Here is a 13,909-nt window from a genome sequence, read left to right on the forward strand (position 1 = left end):
GTATGTGTTGGGATAGGGCTGGGGAGGGTGGCTGCTCGGGCACACCCCCGTCAAGTTAAGGAGATTTAACTGAGGAAGCACAAGGGAACTCTCGTCTGGGGACAACAACTGCAGGGAGACCACAAGTTAGGACATGTGTCGGACATTAAACCATATGCAACAACTATTGCAAGCATTCCTGGGGGAAGGTCTGCAGCAGACGGATTTGCATACGGTGATGTCATCCAAGCAGTGGGCCAAAGTTGGCTGGAACCCTCATCTGTATATGAAAAGAGAAAAGGGGCATGCAGGGCATGGCGGCCTTTTGCGGCGCTTGGATAACCCCAAGTTTGCATTAAACACCCCCACCCTCCTTCGGTGTGGGGCTCATGTTGGCCATGCCCAAGCCCCTGAAGCATTCAAGCTGATTTCTTGCAGCAGCTGGGCACTGTAACAGCTTCAGAGCTGCTCTACAAGACAAGTAAAAGGGTGTGGGCCCTGCAGCACCACCTGTAGTTTGCATACACACATATATAGGACAGCATCTCTTATATGCCCCAGGGTCAATAAAATAGTATCCTTGTCTAGGCTATCCATCCCCTCAGATAAGGTATTTGTCCATGCCGCTACAGCACTACACACCCAGGCCGACGCAATTGCCGGTCTGAGTAAGGTACCTGAATGTGTATAAATGGACTTCAGGGTAATCTCCTGTTTGCGGTCAGCACACTCTTTGAGGGTAGCCGTATCCTGGGACGGGAGGGCTACCTTCTTGGATAAGCGTGTTAATGCTTTGTCCACCCTAGGGGAGGATTCCCATCGTAACCTATCCGTTGATGGGAAAGGATACGCCATAAGAATCCTTTTGGAAATCTGCAGTCTTTTATCTGGAGATTCCCAAGCTTTTTCACATAACTCGTTCAGCTCGTGTGAGGGGGGAAAGGTTACCTCAGGCTTCTTTCCCTTGTACATATGTACCCTCTTGTCAGCGACAGGGGGTTCCTCTGTGATGTGCAAAACATCTTTTATTGCCATAATCATAAATCGAATGGATTTTGCCAATTTTGGCTGTAACTTTGCATCATCGTAATCGACACTGGAGTCAGAATCCGTGTCGGTATCTGTGTCAACAATCTGGGATAGTGGGCGCTTATGAGACCCTGACAGTCCCTGCAACATAGGATCAGGCATGGGTTGAAACCCTGACTGTCCCAAAGCTTCTGCCTTGTCTAATCTTTTGTGCAATGAGTTTACACTAGCATTTAAAACATTCCACATATCCATCCAATCAGCTGTCGGCGGAGACACCACATTCATTTGCTCCCGCTCCTCTCTAATATAGCCTTCTTCCTCAGACATGTCGACACACGTGTACCGACACACTTCACACACAGGGAATGCTTTTTCTGAAGACAGTTTCCCCACAAGGCCCTTTGGAGAGACAGAGAGAGAGTATGCCAGCACACCCCCCAGCGCTATATAACCCAGGAATAAAACAGTAACTTAATGTTTGCCCAGTGGTGCTGCTGTATGTAATTTGCGAATTATGTGCCCCCCCCCCCCCCCTCTTTTCAACCCTCTTGTCTAACGTGGTATAAGCAGGGTAGAGTCCGGGGAGCTTCCTCTCAGCGGTGCTGTGGAGAAAAAATGGCGCTGGTGAGTGCTGAGGGAGAAGCCCCGCCCCCTCGGAGGCGGGCTTCTGTCCCGCTTAAACTGTAAAATTGGTGGGGGCTCATACATATATACAGTGCCCAGCTGTATATATGTTATATTTTTGCCAAAAAGAGGTTTATATTGCTGCCCAGGGCGCCCCCCCTGCGCCCTGCACCCTTACAGTGACCGGAGTATGTGAGGTGTATGGGAGCAATGGCGCACAGCTGCAGTGCTGTGCGCTACCTCAGTGAAGATCATGAACTCTGTGGAGCCCGTCTATCCCCATGGTCCTTACGGAGTCCCCAGCATCCTCTAGGACGTTAGAGAAACTAGGATTTTAATACCTACCGGTAAATCCTTTTCTCTTAGTCTGTTGAGGATGCTGGGCACCCGTCCCAGTGTGTACTGTGTCTGCAGTTATTAAATGGCCCTTAACTCCAGAACATTTATGTGGAGACAACTTTCCTGACTTGACCATCTTCCTTGGACGTTTTCCCCAGCCTCGGAGGGTTGCATCTGTGGTCCCTAGGATCCAGTCCTGGATCCCGAACCATCGCCCCTCTAGGAGGTGAGAACTGTGCAGCCACCAATGGAGTGAGATTCTGGTCTTGGAAGACAGGATTATCCTCCGGTGCATGTGTAGGTGGGATCCGGACCAATTGTCCAACAGGTCCCACTGGAACACTCTGGCATGGAACCTGCCAAACTGAATGGCCTCGTAGGCCACAACCATCTTCCCCAGCAACTGAATGCATTGATGGATTAACACTCTTGCTGGTTTCAGAATTTGTTTGACCAGACTCTGGATCTCCATAGCCTTTCCACTGGAAGAAAACCTCTTCTGTGTCCAGTATGTGTTATGATTCCAGCACTCTGGTCAGAGAAGATCTTATGGCAAGGACCGGAGCACTGGAACGGAATGCTGGGGAAGGGAGCAGGACAGGAAAATAGCCCCTGGCGCCCTAACTCTGTTGTCTCACCCGTGTTGTCAGAAATCCCCTGCGAGACTATGGTTTCTTGAGCCCTTGGCAGCCGCGTTTGAAGGGCGGATTATGTCTGCCCAACTTCGATGCCCCCCGGTCTTAATGAGAGACAAAGGGAAACCCGAGACAGGGTGATAACAAGAGGCCCTCTAACTAAACAACCAGGCCAGGGGCTAAGCAAACTCAAAACTATAATATGTGCGGAGAAACCGCCAGGAAAAAGGACAACCAAAATATCCACTTGTCCAATTCTCCTACCCGGCACCGCCGAGTACCAGAGAGGACTTGTGGAAGCGGAACCCTCCGCAAATGCTCCAAACACAAAATATAAAAGGTAAAGCGGCTGAGCCGCAACACATGGCAGAGCCGCAACTCACGAACACCACTGGATATAAAACGGTGATCAGTCAGGACTCCAGGGAACCAAACGACCTCTTGGGATGAGATGACAACTCCCGAATACCGGACTTCTGTGGACTGGAATGACCGGATACAGCAGGACTGGAAACAGACTCTCAGCAAACAAAGGCAGCATGCAGGAAGCTATTACCGGCATCTGTGAGAAGCCCTGGGAGTGTATTTAACAAGGAGTCCTCCAATCAGCTGCTAAAGGCTGATTAGAATAAATGCCGTGCAGCTGCCTTGCTGCACGGCCAGAGAGCAGGTGAATATCTTAATTTCCTAAAGCCTAGCAACGGGGAACGCGGTCCACCAGTGGCGTCCCCGTTGCTAGGGTCCGTGCGGCTCAGCGCGCCCGGCGTCTAGCATTGCTTGGGAGCCGGCGGCTGTACGTGCATGGCATCTCTAGTTGCTAGGCGCCGGGCCGCGCAGACCATCAAGCGGACCCCGGCGCCTAACAGTACCCCCCCCTTGAGGAGGGGTCAAGGAACCCCTAAAGCCAGGTTTCTGAGGAAATTCCCGAAAAAATGCCCTCTTGAGCCTCGGGGCATGAAGATCCTTATCCAGGACCCAAGACCTTTCCTCCGGACCATAGCCTTTCCAGTGAACCAGAAAATACAGCCGATCCCGGGACAATTTGGAATCGAGAACCTTCTCTACCAAGAACTCCTGTTGTCCCTGTACATCCACTGGAGATCTACCCTGAGAGATCTTCCGAGGAAATCTACTGGAAGAAACGTATTGTTTCAACAGGGAACAATGAAACGTATTTCCAATCCTGAGAGATCTTGGTAAACGTAACCGAAAGGCAACTGGGTTGACTCTTTTAATAATAAGAAATGGCCCAATAAATTTGGGTCCCAGTCTAGCTGAGGATTGTCGAAGCCTGATGTTGCGAGTCGACAACCACACCCTATCTCCCACCTTAAAAGTGCAAGGACGTCGGAGCCTGTCAGAAAATTTCTTCTCTCGAAAGGCCGCTTTTCTGAGAGCAAGGTGCACCTTTTTCCAAATGGCTCTGAGATGGGAGGTTAAGGTAAGCGAGGAGACTGAGGAATGATGAAAAAAAGAATTAGCTCTGGGGTGAAAACCAAAAACTGAAAAGAATGGAGACTCTTTAGTGGAGGAATGACAAGAATTATTGTAAGCAAATTCAGCCAACGGAAGAAACTCGGACCAATCATTCTGGAGTTTGGCTGAATACAAGCGCAAATATTGTTTCAATGATTGGTTAACTCGTTCGGTTTGCCCGTTGGATTGTGGGTGGTAACCGGATGTTAACGACAATTTCATCTTCAATGAGGCACAAAAACATTTCCAGAATTGTGCGATGAATTGTGGACCCCGATCAGAAACAATATCAGTAGGTAACCCATGAAGCCTGAATACATGGCGGAGAAACAAAACTGCCAACCCTTGGGCAGAAGGCAATCGGGGAAGAGCAATAAAATGAGCCATTTTACTAAAACGGTCCACTACCACCCATATGACTCGGAATCCGGCTGAAAGGGGAAGGTCAACCACAAAATCCATGGAAATATGAGACCACGGCCTGAGAGGAACATTTAAGGGCATAAGTTGCCCGATGGGCAAGGAACGGGGAACCTTATGCTGTGCACAAACCTGACATGAATAAACAAATTCCTTGACGTCTTTAGAAAGACCAGGCCACCATACTGAGCGAGAGACTAACTCCAATGTCTTAGAGACTCCTGGATGCCCTGAAACTTTGTTATCATGGAATTCCGTTAAAACAGTAACTCTCAAAAACTCAGGGACGTAAAGACGACCAGCAGGAGTAATTCTAGGAGCTTGGTGTTGAAGCTGTTTTAACTGGGTAAATAAATCTTGTGTGAGGCCCGCCCAGATGACCGAAGATGGAAGTATGGGGGTAACAGGATTGTTATTGTGAACCAGAAGAAAGCTATGTGACAGGGCATCAGCCTTAGTATTCTTGGAACCAGGCCTGAAAGTGATTATAAATTTGAAACGCGTAAAAAATAATGCCCAACGTGCCTGCCGGGCATTAAGCCGCTTAGCCGATTCAATCTATTGCAGGTTCTTATGGTCAGTCAATACCGAAATAGTATGTTTTGCTCCCTCCAGCCAATGCCTCCACTCCTCGAAAGCCCATTTTACCGCCAGTAACTCCCGATTACCAACGTCATAGTTGGATTCAGCGGAGGAGAATTTCCTGGACATAAAGGCACAAGGATATAACTCCAGAGACTCCGGATCCTTTTGAGAAAGGATAGCCCCCACTCCAACCTCCGAGGCATCAACCTCCACCACAAAGGGCAATTCCGGATTAGGATGTCTGAGGACTGGAGCCGAGACAAAGGCTTGTTTCTAGGCCCGGAAGGACAACTCAGCTTCACGCGACCAGTTGGTAGGATCCGCTCCTTTCTTTGTCAGAGCTACAATGGGAGCAACCAGGTCAGAAAAAGAATGAATGAACCTCCTATAATAATTCGCAAACCCTAAAAAACGCTTAATTGCTTTTAAATTGGTGGGTTGCGCCCAACTAAGGATGGCCTGGAGTTTCTTTGGTTCCATGGAAAATCCCTGAGGGGAAATTATGTACCCTAAAAAAGATACTTCCGTGACATGAAACTCACACTTCTCCAGCTTGGCATATAAATGATTCTCACATAACTTTTGAAGAACCAGACGCACCTGGGTAACATGTTGTTCCATTGATTTAGAAAAAATCAGGATGTCGTCTAAGTAAACGACCACGAATTTCCCTAGGAAGTCACGGAGCACATCGTTAATGAGGTCTTGAAAAACTGCCGGAGCATTGGACAGGCCGAACGGCATCACTAGGTATTCGTAGTGACCCGACTGAGTACTGAAGGCCGTTTTCCACTCATCTCCAGATTTAATTCGGATGAGGTTGTACGCTCCTCTAAGGTCAATTTTAGAAAAAATCACAGCAGAACGTAACTGATCAAAGAGTACAGAAATCAACGGCAAAGGATAGGTGTTTTTAACTGAGATCTTATTCAGGGCTCTAAAATCAATGCAAGGTCTAAGCGAGCCATCCTTTTTCTCCACAAAGAAGAAGCCTGCACTTAAAGGATATTTTGATGGTCTAATAAATCCTTTCTCAAGGCTCTCCTTTACATAATCATTCATAGCCGCAGTTTCTGGCCCGGATAATGCATATAATCTTCCCTTTGGCAATGCGGCACCAGGAATTAACTCAATAGCACAATCATAAGGCCGATGGGGAGGCAGAATGTCCGCATTGCCTTTGGAGAAAACATCAGCAAACTCCTGGTATTCCACCGGAATGAGTTCTGGAATGATAGCTGCTACTCTGACTGGAAACGTGATACATTCCTTATCACAAAAAGTACCCCAATGTGAAATCTCCCCCGACCGCCAATCAATGGTGGGATTATGAAAGGCCAGCCAAGGGTGACCCAGAACAACTGGAACTGCTGGGCAATGTGTAAGAAAGAACTCGATTTTCTCGGAATGTAGAGCTCCTACTGTAAGTAGTACAGGGGGTGTACAGAGAGAAATAATCCCATTAGACAGCGGACTCCCATCTAAGCCATGCATGGTGACACACCTACCCAAAGGTAACTGAGGAATGCCTAAGGCCTTAGCCCAAGTTAAATCCATAAAGTTTCCTGCAGCTCCACTGTCAACAAAAGCCGACACCAAAGAACTGAGGCTGCCAAAGGAAACTTTAACTGGGACTAAAAGGGAGTTATTCGAGGAGATAAGCTGCAGACCTAGGTGAACCCCCTCACAATTCACCTGGTCAAAGCGTTTCCCGACTTGTTCGGACAATTACGAGCAAAATGTCCCTTACCCCCACAGTACAGACAAAGACCAGAATTTTGCCTTCTGGCTCTTTCTTCAGGAGACAGCCGGAAGAGACCCATCTGCATGGTCTCCTCTACGTCTTCAGGAATGGAATATACACACGGACTTGACCTTACAGGTGCTCCCTTTTCAGCCCTCCGCTCTCTGAGACGACGATCAATCTTAATAGAAAGCTCCATGAGTTTATCGAGAGTCTCAGGAGCGGGGTACTGAAGGAGACTGTCTTTTATAGACTCTGATAAGCCGAGGCGAAACTGACTGCGCAGGGCTGGGTCATTCCAGCCACAGTCGTTCGACCAACGGCGAAACTCCGTACAATAAACCTCTGCAGGATTTCTACCCTGTCTGAGAGCGCGCAACTGACTTTCAGCGGACGCCTCTCTATCAGGGTCATCATACAAGAGCCCTAAAGACTCAAAAAAAGCGTCAATTGACAACAATGCCGGATCCTCTGCTCTTAAACCAAATGCCCAGGTCTGAGGATCCCCCTGGAGCAAAGAAATAATAAACCCGACCCGCTGAGATTCAGTACCCGAGGAAGTCGGTCTTAAACGAAAATAAAGTTTACAGGATTCTTTAAAATTAAAAAAACTCTTTTCTATCACCAGAAAAACGGTCAGGCAAATGCATCTTTGGTTCAGGGACTACCCTTGGGGAAGCTCGCAAAAGATCTTCCTGCGACTTCACCCGAAGAGAAAGATCCTGAACCATCTGAGTAAGTTCTAGAATCTGGCTGACTAAGAGCTGACCAGGATTTGGCCCTAAACCTGTTGGATTCATGAGGCCGATAAACTCTCACAAAACTGAATGAGAAAAAATTAAACCCTGTTTAATTTTAAGTTTTGGTATGGCCGGTAATAATGTTATGATTCCAGCACTCTGGTCAGAGAAGATCTTATGGCAAAGACTGGAGCACTGGAACGGAATGCTGGGGAAGGGAGCAGGACAGGAAAATAGCCCCTGGCGCCCTAACTCTGTTGTCTCACCCGTGTTGTCAGAAATCCCCTGCGAGACTATGGTTTCTTGAGCCCTTGGCAGCCGCGTTTGAAGGGCGGATTATGTCTGCCCAACTTCGATGCCCCCCGGTCTTAATGAGAGACAAAGGGAAACCTGAGACAGGGTGATAACAAGAGGCCCTCTAACTAAACAACCAGGCCAGGGGCTAAGCAAACTCAAAACTATAATATGTGCGGAGAAACCGCCAGGAAAAAGGACAACCAAAATATCCACTTGTCCAATTCTCCTACCCGTCACCGCCAAGTACCAGAGAGGACTTGTGGAAGCGGAACCCTCCGCAAGTGCTCCAAACACAAAATATAAAAGGTAAAGCGGCTGAGCCGCAACACACGGCAGAGCCGCAACTCACGAACACCACTGGATATAAAACGGTGATCAGTCAGGACTCCAGGGAACCAAACGACCTCTTGGGATGAGATGATAACTCCCGAATACCGGACTTCTGCGGACTGGAATGACCGGATACAGCAGGACTGGAAACAGACTCTCAGCAAACAAAGGCAGCATGCAGGAAGCTATTACCGGCGTCTGTGAGAAGCCCTGGGAGTGTATTTAACAAGGAGTCCTCCAATCAGCTGCTAAAGGCTGATTAGAATAAATGCCGTGCAGCTGCCTTGCTGCACGGCCAGAGAGCAGGTGAATATCTTAATTTCCTAAAGCCTAGCAATGGGGAACGCGGTCCGCCAGTGGCGTCCCCGTTGCTAGGGTCCGTGCGGCTCAGCGCGCCCGGCGTCTAGCGTTGCTAGGGAGCCGGCGGCTGTACGTGCACGGCGTCTCTAGTTGCTAGGCGCCGGGCCGCGCAGACCATCAAGCGGACCCCGGCGCCTAACAGTATGACTCCCAAAAACAACAACCGCGTCATTGGGACCAACTGCGATTTTGGCAAGTTTAGGAGCCAACCATGTTGTTGAAGAACTGTCAGGGAGAGTGCAATGTTTTGCACCAACTGGTCCCTGGATCTCGCCTTTATCAGGAGATCATCCAAGTACGGGATAATTGTGACTTCTTGCTTGCGAAGGAGAACCATAATTTCCGCCATCACCCTGGTGAAAATCCTCGGAGCCGTGGACAGACCAAACGGCAATGTCTGAAATTGGTAATGACAATCCTGAATTGCAAACCTTAGGTAGCTTGAGGCAGTGGCTAAATGGGAACATGTAAGTAGGCATCCTTTATGTCTACCAAAACCATGAAATCTCCATCCTCCGGACTGGAGATCACTGCCCTGAGAAATTCCATCTTGAAATTGAATTTCTTTAGGAAGAAATTGAGGGATTTCAGATTTAAGATTGGTCTGACTGAGCCGTCCGGCTTCGGGACCACGAAGAGGCTTGAATAAAAACCTTCTCCCTGCTGACTAAGGCCAATTTGAACAATCGGTGAGGGGGAACGTCTTGAAACCCCAGTTTGTACCCTTGGGACACTATTTGTAAAACCCACGAGTCCAGGTCCGAATGAATCCAGAACTGACTGAAGAGTTTTAGACGTGCCCCCACTGGTGTGGGCTCCTGCAAGAAAGCCCCAGTGTCATGCAGTGGATTTGGCGGAAGCAGAGGACAATCTCTGGTCCTGCGATCTTGAAGAGGCTACAGACCTCTTCCTTTTCCTTCCTTTACCTGCAAAGAAAGGGGAATCTAAACTTCTTGCATATCTATTGGGCCAAAATGACTGCGGTAGATAATGATGCGTCTTCATCCGTTGACAGGGAACATAGGGCAAGAAGGTTGACTTACCATTGAAATGAGGATGCATCTTGCTGCCTTTCCAATGAAGCAAGTTTAATTTAGTAATAGGTGAAAAACCATCCTTACAAAGGTGTTAATCAGAGACTTGGCTTTGTGGACACTTTTCAGAGAACAAATTTGTTAGCATAAAAATAAAGCCAGAAAATGAAGAGCTGTTTAATCACTCAATTGGATTTTTCTGCCAGCATATTTTTTTTCTCTGCAACCCACTGCTAAATTGTGCTTTCTAGCTGTTTTTATAAAATCACTGAATCAAATCTAACTCTGATTACATCAGAGAAGGCCAGGTACCCTACACCATAACAGGGGGTTTGAAATTTTGACTTGTCTACTTAAAGATCACCAAAATCTGATAACAAGGTCAATTAGGTCCCTGGGTGGGATTGAACCACCAACCTTATGGTTAATAGCCGTACATACTAACTGATTGCGCCACAGAGACACTTTGCAAAAGTCCATACTGACAAAGGCTAATAAGCATTCATCTAAAACGTTTCCTAGAAAAACTTTAAAAAGTCAATAATCTGGAGAGTTTTTGTAAGATGTTTCTTCCATCAACCAACGAAGAAACACATTGGTACTTTCCCATGATGAGTGAGTGCTTCAGGATCTCTTGCACTTACATGTGCAGCAGAGTACTGCAATGGAAGCATGCTGGGCCCATAACCCAGAGGTAGGCAGATTGAAACTATCCTCTGCTATATGCATTTTTTTTTGTTAATTAAAGTAATCCAAAACTGGGATTGATATTTTGTCTCTTTTATTTTTACTTAAAGTACAATAACTTTTACCATTTTAATTTGTTTTAATAGTATATTGACAGTATTGTTTTCTTTCAAAAATCCACTTCATTTTCTTTACCCTATTATTAAAATGGTAATTGACAAAAACAAACTACATTGTCACCAGAAGAGCAATACAAAATGTACAAGTGATATATTAAAATCATCTTTCCAGCTTGAATTTCAATGATGCATTGGGTCAACAATTTTGTGAGAAACATCTTCACCCTTAAATAAAGATTTTCTTAATTCCTTACCTGTGTGCTAATTAGATATCACCTTGTTTTAACATTAAACAGACTTCCACATGAGAAAGCAGCAAGGATGCAGTGGCGTTAATGTTTCCTGGTGTCAACCTGTATTATTTCAGTAGACATTGAAATGAGGATACATCTTGCTGCCTTTCCAATGAAGCAAGTTTAATTTAGTAATAGGTGAAAAACCATCCCTACAAAGGTGTTAATCAGAGACTTGGCTTTGTGGACACTTTTCAGAGAACAAATTTGTTAGCATAAAAATAAAGCCAGAAAATGAAGAGCTGTTTAATCACGCAATTTGATTTTTTTGCCAGCATATTTCTTTTTCTCTGCAACCCACTGCTAAATTGTGCTTCCTAGATGTTTTTATAAAATCACTGAATCAAATCTAACTCTGATTACATCAGAGAAGGCCAGGTACCCTACACCATAACAGGGGGTTTGAAATTTTGACTTGTCTACTTAAAGATCACCAAAATCTGATAACAAGGTCAATTAGGTCCCTGGGTGGGATTGAACCACCAACCTTTTGGTTAATAGCCGTACATACTAACTGATTGCGCCACAGAGACACTTTGCAAAAGTACATACTGACAAAGGCTAATAAGCATTCATCTAAAACGTTTCCTAGAAAAACTTTAAAAAGTCAATAATCTGGAGAGTTTTTGTAAGATGTTTCTTCCATCAACCAACGAAGAAACACATTGGTACTTTCCCATGATGAGTGAGTGCTTCAGGATCTCTTGCACTTACATGTGCAGCAGAGTACAGCAATGGAAGCATGCTGGGCCCATAACCCAGAGGTAGGCAGATTGAAACTATCTTCTGCTATATGCATTTTTTTTTGTTAATTAAAGTAATCCAAAACTGGGATTGATATTTTGGCTCTTTTATTTTTACTTAAAGTACAACAACTTTTACCATTTTAATTTGTTTTAATAGTATATTGACAGTATTGTTTTCTTTCAAAAATCCACTTCATTTTCTTTACCCTATTATTAAAATGGTAATTGACAAAAACAAACTACATTGTCACCAGAAGAGCAATACAAAATGTACAAGTGATATATTAAAATCATATTTCCAGCTTGAATTTCAATGATGCATTGGGGCAACGATTTTGTGAGAAACATCTTCACCCTTAAATAAAGATTTTCTTAATTCCTTACCTGTGTGCTAATTAGATATCACCTTGTTTTCATATTAAACAGACTTCCACATGAGAAAGCAGCAAGGATGCAGTGGCGTTAATGTTTCCTGGTGTCAACTTGTATTATTTCAGTAGACATTGAAATGAGGATGCATCTTGCTGCCTTTCCAATGAAGCAAGTTTAATTTAGTAATAGGTGAAAAACCATCCTTACAAAGGTGTTAATCAGAGACTTGGCTTTGTGGACACTTTTCAGAGAACAAATTTGTTAGCATAAAAATAAAGCCAGAAAATGAAGAGCTGTTTAATCACTCAATTGGATTTTACTGCCAGCATATTTTTTTTTCTCTGCAACCCACTGCTAAATTGTGCTTCCTAGCTGTTTTTATAAAATCACTGAATCAAATCTAACTCTGATTACATCAGAGAAGGCCAGGTACCCTACACCGTAACAGGGGGTTTGAAATTTTGACTTGTCTACTTAAAGATCACCAAAATCTGATAACAAGGTCAATTAGGTCCCTGGGTGGGATTGAACCACCAACCTTATGGTTAATAGCCGTACATACTAACTGATTGCGCCACAGAGACACTTTGCAAAAGTCCATACTGACAAAGGCTAATAAGCATTCATCTAAAACGTTTCCTAGAAAAACTTAAAAAAGTCAATAATCTGGAGCGTTTTTGTAAGATGTTTCTTCTATCAACCAACGAAGAAACACATTGGTACTTTCCCATGATGAGTGAGTGCTTCAGGATCTCTTGCACTTACATGTGCAGCAGAGTACAGCAATGGAAGCATGCTGGGCCCATAACCCAGAGGTAGGCAGATTGAAACTATCCTCTGCTATATGCATTTTTTTTTGTTAATTAAAGTAATCCAAAACTGGGATTGATATTTTGGCTCTTTTATTTTTACTTAAAGTACAATAACTTTTACCATTTTAATTTGTTTTAATAGTATATTGACAGTATTGTTTTCTTTCAAAAATCCACTTCATTTTCTTTACCCTATTATTAAAATGGTAATTGACAAAAACAAACTACATTGTCATCAGAAGAGCAATATAAAATGTACAAGTGATATATTAAAATCATCTTTCCAGCTTGAATTTAAATGATGCATTGGGTCAACAAATTTGTGAGAAACATCTTCACCCTTAAATAAAGATTTTCTTAATTCCTTACCTGTGTGCTAATTAGATATCACCTTGTTTTCACATTAAACAGACTTCCACATGAGAAAGCAGCAAGGAAGCAGTGGCGTTAATGTTTCCTGGTGTCAACTTGTATTATTTCAGTAGACATTGAAATGAGGATGCATCTTGCTGCCTTTCCAATGAAGCAAGTTTAATTTAGTAATAGGTGAAAAACCATCCTTACAAAGGTGTTAATCAGAGACTTGGCTTTGTGGACACTTTTCAGAGAACAAATTTGTTAGCATAAAAATAAAGCCAGAAAATGAAGAGCTGTTTAATCACTCGATTGGATTTTTCTGCCAGCATATTTTTTTTTCTCTGCAACCCACTGCTAAATTGTGCTTCCTAGCTGTTTTTTTATAAAATAACTGAATCAAATCTAACTCTGATTACATCAGAGAAGGCCATGTACCCTACACCATAAGAGGGGGTTTGAAATTTTGACTTGTCTACTTAAATATCACCAAAATCTGATCACAAGTTTAATTACATCCCTGGGTGGGATTGAACCACCAACCTTTCGGTTAATAGCCGAACACACTAACCGATTGCGCCACAGAGACACTTTGCAAAAAGTGCATACTGACAAAGGCTAATAAGCATAAATCTAGAACGTTTCCTAGAAAAACATTAAAAAATCAATAATCTGGAGAGTTTTTGTAAGATGTTTCTTCCATCAACCAACGAATAAACACATTGGTACTTTCCCATGATGAGTGAGTGCTTCAGGATCTCTTGCACTTACATGTGCAGCAGAGTACTGCAATGGAAGCATGCTGGACCCATAACCCAGAGGTAGGCAGATTGAAACTATCCTTTGCTATATGCATTTTTTTTGTTAATTTAAGTAATCAAAACTGGGATTGATATTTTTGCTCTTTTATTTTTACTTAAAGTACAATAAC

The 13,909-nt window shown here is 44.3% G+C and overlaps 1 non-coding gene across 1 annotated transcript; it reads right to left on the reverse strand.

Moving 5' to 3' along the window:
- Positions 1 to 13,493: 13,493 nt before the first annotated feature.
- On the reverse strand, positions 13,494 to 13,567 carry TRNAN-AUU (transfer RNA asparagine (anticodon AUU)). Its single transcript has one exon. It is a non-coding gene; the product is annotated as a tRNA-Asn (tRNA).
- Between the last annotated feature and the right edge of the window lie 342 nt (positions 13,568 to 13,909).

This window comes from Pseudophryne corroboree, unplaced genomic scaffold (assembly GCF_028390025.1).
Source record: "Pseudophryne corroboree isolate aPseCor3 unplaced genomic scaffold, aPseCor3.hap2 scaffold_785, whole genome shotgun sequence".
NCBI classification, from domain to species: domain Eukaryota; kingdom Metazoa; phylum Chordata; class Amphibia; order Anura; family Myobatrachidae; genus Pseudophryne; species Pseudophryne corroboree.